This window comes from Mandrillus leucophaeus, unplaced genomic scaffold (genome assembly GCF_000951045.1).
Source record: "Mandrillus leucophaeus isolate KB7577 unplaced genomic scaffold, Mleu.le_1.0 Scaffold62, whole genome shotgun sequence".
NCBI classification, from domain to species: domain Eukaryota; kingdom Metazoa; phylum Chordata; class Mammalia; order Primates; family Cercopithecidae; genus Mandrillus; species Mandrillus leucophaeus.
In genome coordinates, this window is record NW_012106697.1 from 3,903,202 (window position 1) to 3,912,680 (window position 9,479).

Genomic DNA, 9,479 nt, shown 5'->3' on the forward strand with positions numbered 1-9,479 from the left:
GAAGAAGAGGTGTTTAATTCTGTCAAATTTTGCTTAATGTATTTTGAAGTGCTGTTATTAGGTACATACTCACTCACAATTGTCTTTCTCATGTAGTGACTGTTTTATTATGAAATGTCCAGGCCAGGCATGGTGGCTCAATCCCAGCACTTTGGGAGACGGAGGTGGGCAGATCACCTGAGGTCAGAAGTTCACAACCAACCTGGCCAACATGGTGAAACCCCGTCTCTACTGAAAACACAAAAATCAGCCGGGTGTGGTGGCAGATGCCTATAATCCCAACTGCTCAGGCGGCTGAGGCAGGAGAATGGATAGAACCCGGGAGGCGGAGGCTGCAGTGAGCTGAGAGGGCGCCACAGCACACCATCCTGGGTGTAGCCAGAGCAAGAGTCTCTCAAAAAAAGAAAAAAAGAAAAAAAAAAGAAATGTCCTTCTTTTCCCTGATAATTCTCTCTGTCTGGAAATCTACATTACGTGATAAATAGCCACGCCAACCTTCTTATGTTTATATTTTGTGCATATCGTTTTCCATCCATTCACTTTCAACCTATCTCTTTTTATATTTAAATAGCGTCATTGATAGACAGTACATAATTGCCTTACTTTTTAATGCATTCTGACAATCCTTGCATTTTAATTGGATTTTTTCGTTTATTCAAATATGTAATTATTGCTATGGATGAATTTGGCAAAACTTCTTTGAGTCACTTTTTTTGTGGTTGCCCAAGAGATGACAATAAACAACCTTAACTTTTCATAGTATTTTTAAAGTTAATATTGTGCCACATCACATAAAATACAAGCCCCTGCACTCTACTTGTACATTAAGCTATCGTTGTCAAATGCATCACATTTCCATGTTATAAATTTCATTACAGAGTTTGTTATAATTTTTGCTTTGAACAGTCACGTATTTTAAAGAAATTATGAGGAAAAGGAGTCTTTTATATTTACCCACATATTTACCTTTCTGAGCCTCTTCCTTCCTTCCTGAAGATTCAGGTTTCCATCTGGTATTATTTCCCTTCTGTCTAAAGAACTTCATTTAGCATTTCTTGTAGCACAGGTCTGCTAGTGACAGATTCTAAGTTTTAAGTAAAAACGTCTTTAATTTGCCCTCATTATTGCATGATATTTTCATTTCATCTGTAAGATTATTTCCAGATAAAGAGTTGATGTTTTCTTTTTTTCCAGAACTTTAAATATGTCATTTCACTTGATTCTGATGAGAAGTCAATGGCATTTCAAATCTTTGTTCCCCTCATACAATGTCATTTTCCTTTGGTTACTCTAAAGATGTTCTTTTTATTTTTCCTTTTCAACGGTTTGGCTCTGTTTTGATTTTGTTTTTGTTTCTGAGATGAAGTTCTGCTGTGTTGTCCAGGCTGGTCTCAAACTCCGGGGCTCAAGTGATCCTCCCCCACCTCAGCCTCCTGAGTAGCCAGGACTACAGGTGCACGCCACTGTACCCAGCCTCATTTTGGAAATTTAAATACAAAAAGTGAGCACTGACTTTTTAAAAACATACACATAGGGCAGGTGTGGTGGCTCACACCTGTAATCCCAGCACTTTGGGAGGCAGAGGTGGGTGAATCACCTGAGGCCAGGAGTTCGAGACCAGTGTGGCCAACATGGCAAAACCCCATCTCTACTAAAAATACGCAAAATTAGCTGGGCGTGATGGTGGATGCCTGTAATCCCAGTTACTTGGGAGTCTGAGGCAGGATAACTGCTTGAACCTGGGAGGTGGAGGTTGCAGTAAGCCGAGATCGCGCCACTGTACTCCAGCCTGGGTGAGGGAGCAAGACTCCATCTCAGAAACAAACAAATAAAACATACACACAAGTCTAACAGCCAAAACGCACAGAGGAAATGAGCTCCTACTCTGTCCTCCAAGGTTCCCATTCTGTGGTTGAAGTTGCTGCTGGCCTTCCTCCTTTACAACATACATAGGAATCCACAGCTTCCACTTTACACTATAGCTGTAATGCATTTCGTCTGCTTCATGCTGTGTGCACATCCCTCCTCATTCTGATTGATGGTCAAGGACTCATCCCTCCCCTAGCATCAGTTCCTGCCCTTCAATGGGACAGTGAGGAGATCAACCAGTTAGGAACAATCTAGTAAAAGGGGCAGGGTGGCTGGAGATGGAGTAACGCTCTGCACTGATGTACTGTGGTATCTGAATGAGGAGGGAAAAAATAAGGCAGAAAAGTATGGAGGGCACAGTTGCAAGTTGGGAGTCTCTCTGTGGAACCCTGTGGGGAGAATTCTCCTACCTGTTTTAGATAGATCAATGTGCTAAACTAAGGAAAAAAATCCAATAATCAGCAGTCTAGAGACTTGAATTTCAACCTTCTCCCACCAAGATGGCTCATATATGGCCGTAACAATCTAGATCTCTCCAGGAGTGAAGGGAGAGCCTGTGGTAGGCCCCGTGGTAGACCCTAGAAAGTATCCACTGCTGCTTCTAGTTGCTGCTGCTGTTCCACTTGTGACTTAGTCTCAAAGACAACAGAAGAGCCAGGAGTATAAAGAAAGTGGTTGCAATCCACAAGGCTGTTCTGGAAAATCTGTTCATCTTTTGAGCCATGAAGAGGGAGAGATCAGAAATGGATCCAGGTACAGACAAGACCTTTTTGGAAGCATCTCCGTTAGACGCCATTGTCATGATGGGTCTCATTTAGCTCCTTGTGGCTCCTATTCCACCCCTCCTCAGTATCCTCTATGTTGCCCTTTGGGCGCAATTTGTCTGGGGACAGGGGTACCCCCGTGTCATGGCAGCAGCAAATAATGAGCATCCATTTTCTCTTTCCTTTCTGGAACCCTATACATGTTAGATCTTTTTGTATTGTTCTGTCTCTTAGGCACCGTTCCTTATTTTATTTTCCTCTCTGATCTTCAGATTGAATAATTTCTATTGCTTTACCTTCAAATTCACAGATACTTTCTTCTGTTATTTCTATTCTGATTTTTTTTTTTTTTTGAGATGGAGTTTCGCTCTTGTTGCCCAGGCTGGAGTACAGTGGCACGATCTTGGCTCACTGTAACCTCCACCTCCTGGGCTCAAGCGATTCTCCTGCATCCACCTCCTGAGTGGCTGGGATTACAGGCACGTGCCACCACGCCCAGCTAACTTTGTATTTTTAGTAGAGACAAGGTTTCTCCATGTTGGTAAGGCTGGTCTCGAACTCCCAACCCCAGGTGATCCACCTGCCTCTGCCTCCCAAAGTGCTGGGATTACAGGTGTGAGCCACCGCTCCCAGCCTCTATTCTGATCTTAAGGCTATTCAGCAAAAATTTCATTTTAAATATCATATTTTCAGTGTTAGCATTAACCTTTGGTTCTTTTTTATGGTTTCTTTTTCTCTTCTGTGATTTCCTATGTTTTCATTCATTATGAGTATATTTTCCTCTACATCCTTGGGCATAGTTTTGGCAGTCACTCTAAAATATTTGTCTCCAATTCTAACATCTGGTTCATCCTGGAGTAACTGATTGACTTTGAGTCACATTTTCTTATTTTTTCGTATGTCTAGTAATTTTAGATTCTATCCTGGACGCTTGGATGAACTCAAACTTCTCCGTTCAGTTATTTAAGCCTTATATGGGCTGCTTGGAGTCTGCTCTGCACGTGTGTAGTTTAGGTTCAGCAAGAGATTTGGGCAGTTTCTATATAGTCTTTAAGGCTCCTCCTTTCTGAATCTCTCTTTCCTGTGATTTCTCCTCTACTTCCCATTGCTGTGTGTTTGCATCCCTCCTCCTCACCTCTTTGGTGAGGGAGGGATTTCTACTGTAAGGTTATGGGAATAGGCTAAACACGACACTAGACACTACACAGCTGAGACAGCAGTGTACTAGTCACGTATACTCACAGCCTAGCAGAGGAGAACACCTACCCCACACAGGGCCAGGTGGGGCCTGCACTTGGAAATAGAGAACAACCATGGGTGCAGGCTTTGTACTATCAAGAGGATGAGGTCGCTCCTGGTTCCTGAGGGAGGATGTGACTGGTGTGGATGAATAATTCCATAAGCTGTCAGGGAACTAAAACCTGTGACTCAGGAATAAGCAGGAAATGTGCCTGATCCTTGAGCTAAGGAGCTGAGTGTGGGCAGGAACTTGTAGTTAGGCCATTCAAGGGCCTCCTGATTTTACCAGATATCAAGGCAATACATGGTATTAACTTTAGACCATATACCACCCTGTGGTTGTCCTGGACTCCAACCTCTGGCTCTTCAAGCCAGTAAGTCTGCAAGTTTGAAAGTCATAGTCATTCTACACGGTACTGACGAGGGCCTGCCCCCAGGCTAAATGACATTCTTCCACGATGAAACTCATGAACTGCTGTTTCCTTCTTCCAAGTGTGGACTCCCGTCCAGAATCTGCCTTCTTTTTCCTGCTCTCCAGTGCCTTCTGGTAGATTTTTAAATTCTGTGCAGAATGTATAGCCGTTATTTGCAAGAACACTGATCTGATAGGAGCTATCTGGCCATTACAGGAAGCAGAACCTTCAAAGTTCCTTCTTAATCTGGGCTGCTTAGAGTCTGCCCTGCACATGTGTAGTTCAGGTAAACTGCTTTGGACACAAGCAGCTTAACCACACAACTGAAGGAATTATCAGGTGTGACTAATTAGAACAGGAATTGGCATGGAGTCTTTGGGATGATAACACATGAGAACATTATCCCATAGCTGAAATCCATAACTGGAGGGCTCATAAAAAATTGTTGCATAAAACACTTAAATTTTGATTTAGTACAAATTTAGATTCCATACAAATAATTCATCAAACTTGAGTTGAGCTTGGAATACATCAGATAAAATCCAAGAAAAATGTTTTTTATTTTACAGTTTTTACATACAGCTAAAGTACATATGGGGAAAAATTATGGCTATCATTTGATAATGCAGTCCTATATCTCTTCTTAAATACCTACCATATTTCATTAGCCTTGCTTGACTTTTACCAATTTTAATCTCTCTTTAATTCTGCCATCATTGCCAATTTGCTTTTATTTATACTTAGGCTCATAAGCATTTCCCTAACATGTGTCATGTCCCTATAAAGACTACAAATGTCTTGTGGACAAAGACCAAAGCCTTGATTTCATTTAAACCTTGACACTGCAGATACATATGTTGATTATTCTTTTTCAGTGAATCCTATCAAGACTCAGATGGACAAATTGGGCTTTAAATCTCTTCAGTACTAGGTATATGGTTGTTTCCTTTGGTGATCCCAGAGGCCTCACAAGACTCAAGAGCAGGCTATATATTAACACATAGCTAAGATTTATGACAGCAAAGGATACAGAGCAAAAGCAACAGGAAAAGATGTATCAGTGGAGTCCAGAGAGGTCCAACATAGGATTCTGTTGTCCTTTGTCTGCAGCTACACAGGAATTCTCTCTCTCTCAGCAAACTATAGACACCTGTGGAATGTCTCTGCCCACAGAAGCCCACTTGAGTCTCAGGGTCTAAGGCTTTTGTGGGAGGCTGTTCATGTATGCATACTCTGCTATGGAATTGGCTATGGCAACCAAAATTCAGGGGCCCAATAATAAAACCAGGTGCCTATTTATCAATCTTGGTGTTTGTGCAACACAACTTGGTGAGCCAGTATGGAATGATCCAATGCTCCAGGTGTATACAACAAAATCATCATCACTAACATAAGGAACACTCCCAGGATTGTAATCCAGGGGTTGGCCAAGGTCGAAGATGGTTCCCCTGGAGACATGCAAGGGGTAAGCAACCAGAACTGCTACAGTAACTTTTTTCCTCACAAGGCCCTGCGCATCCCTGCTTATCACCTAGTACTAATTCCCGGCTTACTGACAGGAATAATACAAAGCTAATTAAGTCCGGGCATGTGAGAAGATATTTAAACCTATTTTATTGCTAAATCATTCCCTCTAGTCTCTCTACCCTACCCAACATATTCTGGCCTCCAATTTCTATCCTGGTAGGTAATACTACCTTTGCATTTTGTTATTCCAGAAGGTGCACAAAGTTCTTTGTTTTGTTTGTTTGTTTGTTTGTTTGTTTTCTTTTCTTTTTTTATATTTTTGAGATGGAGTCTCACTCTGTCGCCAGGCTGGAGTGCAATGGCACCATCTCGGCTCACTGCAACCTCCGCCTCCCAAGTTCAAGCGATTCCCCTGCCTCAGACTTTATGAACAGGCAACATGTAGGGAGCAGTAGCTTATGCTGCTTAGAAGAGGAGGCCTAAGAAGGATAGAGCTCAAAGTTGTAAAATCTACAGGGTTCGTATCCTTGTATGATTTATATTTGTATCATTTCCCCCACAAACCTGTGTTACCTCCTGGATTTTCTGTTTCATACAGCCTTAACAAGATCTACCTGTGGTCCAAGCCAAAACCCTAGATGATACCTCCTCTCCCATCCTCTAAATACAGTCACTAAACCCAATTGATATTACCTCCTAAAAATGCCCTGATCTATTTCTTTCTTTCCATATGACCTCATTTTCCTGTTAACTGCTCCTTTCTTGCTTCTCTTTCCCTCTCCCCAAGCCATTATTCATTTCAGCAGGGTTCTCACTCCCATTCCTTCCTAGAAAGCCAATGCACCACATACTGAAGAATAATTTTCTGAAAAAGATGTCTTATGAAATGAGGTATTATTACCACTTATCTCTATTTTCGATTGTTTCCTGTATGTTATAGATCTACTAATATCTATTTTACTGGAAAACAAATTAATTACATCTCAAATTGAAAAAATATGTCCTTAGGATAGAATCAATTGCTTGGAGTTCTCTGAGCTGTGCAACAGAAATAATAAGAGCTGCTTCCTGTGCCTCATCCTCTCTTTGCTTTACGACATCTGGAGTCTTCTCTCAGTCTTTCTCCTTTCTCAATTGCTATGTTCAGATTCCTCTTCATTAAATATTTCTGCCAAATTTCATTCCTACAGAAAAGACCACAGTCAAAAAATGATTCCTTGGCTAGTTAATATTTCATCGGTCCCTTCTGTGGGTGTAGGCAGATGTTATAGGTGGTGTTAACATATAACATCAATCTAAATTTGAATTTTAAAATATCTGATTCATAAAAGTGATAAGAATTGTTCCATATGAACCTGAAATACTCAAGTGAGATCCTGCAAAAGTTGTTAAAGCTCTTAGCAGCAAGTTGAGGGCTATGCTGAATGAGAAAAGGGTTACCTCGAACTTCTCTTCAACTGCTAAAAATTTTCCACAAAAAATGTGTTTCTCAGCCAAACTGCCTAGATTAATTCCTAAAGTGAGAAGTCTTCAGAAGCTTCAAATTTACCAATTGTGGTACTTCTTCGCTTTAATTTGTGCAATAATTTATGTGCTGTTAGAATGCTGGTATACTAAGACCAGACATGACTAATAAGAAAAGTAAAAAAAAATTATAAAAGTGAACTAAATCCAAATATTTGGTGTATCTACTTATCTACTCTTTTCCTGGTACATAACATTACATTTGCATTTTGTTATTGCAGAAAGTGCATAAAGTTCTTTCTTTCTTTCTTTCTTTTTTTTTTTTTTGAGACAGAGTCTTGCTCTGTTGCCAGGCCAGAGTGCAATGGCGTGATCTCAGCTCATGGCAATCTCTGCCTCCCGGGTTCTAACGATTCCCCCGCCTCAGCCTTCCAAATAGCTGGGACTACAGGCACGCGCATATCACGCAATATTTTGTATTTTTTTTTTAGTAAAGATGGGGTTTCACCATGTTGTCCAGGATGTTCTCGATCTCCTGACCTCGTTATCCACCTGCCTTGGCCTCCCAAAGTGCTGGGATTACAGGCATGAGTCACTGCACCCACCCAGTTCTTCGTCTCTTTTATATTTTAGATGAAGCATAAATTTTTGTTAAAATAATACATATACCAAAAAATGAAAAACAAATGTGCAAAAGGATAAACGAAGCCTCTAGATATTGCTGGACTATTTTTCCAGAGATATTTAATCTGAATACAAAGTTAACATTGTTTAGGATATCCTAAATGTAATATCATATAAGGAAGTCACTTGGCTTTTTGAAATTATTTTTTAATCAACATGCCAATTATCAGTCAAAGACTAAGTTAGATATGCTATTCCTCTAACCCTGTATTAAAACTATATATATATACACACACACATACACACATATATACACACACACATATACATATATATATATATATACACATATATTTTTTTTTTTCTTTGAGACAGAGTCTCACTCTGTCGCCCAGGCTGGAGTGCAGTGGCGCGATCTCAGCTCACTGCAAGCTCTACCTCATGGGCTCAAGCAATTCTCCTTCTTTAGTCTCCTGAGTAGCTGGGATGATAGGTGCCTGCTACTGCACCCAGCTAATTTTTGTATTTTAGTAGAGGTGACGTTTCATCATATTGGCCAGACTGGTCTCAAACTCCTGACCTCAAGTGATCCGCCTGCCTTGGCCTACCAAAGTGCTGGGATTACAAGCATGAGCCACCGCATCTGGCCAGCAACTATATTTTTTGTTATTGAAAAATAGTATCACAAATAGTCTCCATAAATAAAATTTAAATATTTCAGCCCCTAAATTTTAATTTTAATGTTCTACCATCATCAGTAAGGGCTCAAATAATCATTTCTTTTTCTGATTCTTCTATTTCCCCTTAATATAGAGCTCTTTAGCTTCTAATACTTCCCATAAAATTTTCCCCCCATCTTTTATATCTTTGTTTTTAATCTAATTCTAGTACTTACTTTAGCCAGATATCAGAAGAAAATATGTGTTCTGTCACTTCAGGCACTTTCTCAAAGTCTTTTCCCTGAAGATATCATTTCTGTGATGAAAAGATGTTGTACTAAAATATCTGCAATGTACACTACAGTTAGAACAAGAAAATGAAAGTACATCTAGACTGCAGTTAATGAACACAACCTATGTTTTCTCAAGGTAACAATAGAGAAAAAGAAATAAAATAAGATAAATTATTTGTACTAAATGAATATTTTCATTTTCAAAATTTCGGTCTCATTTTGTAGAACTGGCACATCTAAAATTACCTGATTTAGCAAAATAAGATTTAAATACAACTTTCCAGAAACATAAATATTGTGTAAAGTGAGATATACTGGTTTCATGCATAAAACAGTCAGAGAATGTCAATTTATGGAAATAAATAATTTTTAAAAATCTGTTACCCTTACCGGGCGTGGTGGCTCACACCTGTAATCCCAGCACTTTGGGAGGCTGAGGTGGGCAGATCACGAGGTCAAGAGACTGAGACCATCTTGCCCAACAAGGGGAAAGCCCGTCTCTACTAAAAAATGCAAAAATTAGCTGGGCGTGGTGGTGTGCGCCTGTAGTCCCAGCTACTCGGGAGGCTGAGGCAGGAGTATCACTTGAACCCAGGAGGCAGAGGTTGCAGTGAGCCGAGATCACATCATTGCACTCCAGCATGGCGACAGAGCAAGACTCATCTCAAAAAAAAAAAAAATCTGTTA

General features: G+C 40.3%; 1 long non-coding RNA gene across 1 annotated transcript; it reads right to left on the reverse strand.

Annotated features, from left to right (window-relative positions):
• Nucleotides 1–5,876: 5,876 nt before the first annotated feature.
• Nucleotides 5,877–8,845, reverse strand: LOC105553948. The gene is made up of 2 exons (XR_001008243.1): nucleotides 8,736–8,845; nucleotides 5,877–6,231 (listed from the first exon to the last, which is right to left on the reverse strand). It is a non-coding gene; the product is annotated as an uncharacterized LOC105553948 (long non-coding RNA).
• Nucleotides 8,846–9,479: the final 634 nt, after the last annotated feature.